This window comes from Chiloscyllium plagiosum, chromosome 8 (genome assembly GCF_004010195.1).
Source record: "Chiloscyllium plagiosum isolate BGI_BamShark_2017 chromosome 8, ASM401019v2, whole genome shotgun sequence".
NCBI classification, from domain to species: domain Eukaryota; kingdom Metazoa; phylum Chordata; class Chondrichthyes; order Orectolobiformes; family Hemiscylliidae; genus Chiloscyllium; species Chiloscyllium plagiosum.
In genome coordinates, this window is record NC_057717.1 from 41,809,935 (window position 1) to 41,811,083 (window position 1,149).

Here is a 1,149-nt window from a genome sequence, read left to right on the forward strand (position 1 = left end):
TTCTCACAAGTTCTCTGTCAGGCTGAACATCCCTTCACATAGGTTTCCAAGTGGACACATGGAGCAAGCGATTACATGGATGCTGGGGATTCAGGGACAGATTTCCCTTTTGCTGGGCTAGAGTTCTGGCCAAGGTAATGAACGTGGATTTCTGACATTTTGAAACTTACTCAGGATTCTTGCGACTTTAATAATTAAACTAAAATTCAATTTGCCCTAGCAAAGCATGATTAATTTTTCACTCTTTATAAAAAAAACCATGCCTCGTGCCCTTGGATGTAGTAATGCAGAAGATTGTTGACGTTGTGTACAGTGTGGGTCATTGTGCCGTATGAACATTCCAAAGGATGCTGGTGAAGTACCAGTGAATCGAATTCTCTGACGAATTGATACCGGCAGAAGGAAAATCCCAGTACAGTGGCGACATAACATTGCCTGTGATCAACGCAGGAAGCCACGGTAAACGAACACAGAATTCAATAATGCCTATTTTCACCACATTTTATTATGTCATTCTCCTGAACCTGATGCTCCATAATTGATGATCCATCAACATTATAACCTCCTCTGTGTTTCATTTCAGATCTTCAGCTAAAAAGGAATAATTGGTTTGAGGGGCCCAGTGGTAAGATCAGTAGCCATTGGTCATCAGTACACGGCAGCTCCAGTGGTGCAATTCGTCAGTTTGCTGTTTATGCACGACAGACCGGAAGTGTGTAAGGTGCCAAAGTTGCACATTCGGTTCTCGCCAGGTGTTGGTTTTACTGATAGTGATTGCAACTTCAAGCTGAGGAACAGTTCAAACACCGAATATTACACCGCAATAAAGTTCATTTTGGCCCTAACGTTGCACTGACCTGTGATACCAATCTGACTAGTATTTTACCATCATAATCCGCAAGTTTATACATTGACCATTTCATTGACCTGAAAGTTGTTGAGTCTACGAGTGTTGAAGGCAAAGCGTTCAGCACCCTGACTACTCACTGATAAAGGAACCTACCTCGGTATCTATCACCCTCAATTTACATCGATGTGCCCTTGTGTCAAAATTACCATTTGAAGAAAAATGCCTTCACTGTCCACCTTATGGCAACTTCTGATCATCTTCTTTGTCTCTCTAAATTCACCCCTCAAACTTCTTGTCGC

General features: G+C 42.1%; 1 pseudogene; it reads left to right on the forward strand.

Annotated features, from left to right (window-relative positions):
• LOC122552337 overlaps positions 1 to 720 on the forward strand; it is a 33,998-nt pseudogene extending 33,278 nt beyond the window's left edge.
• The last annotated feature ends 429 nt before the right edge of the window (positions 721 to 1,149 follow it).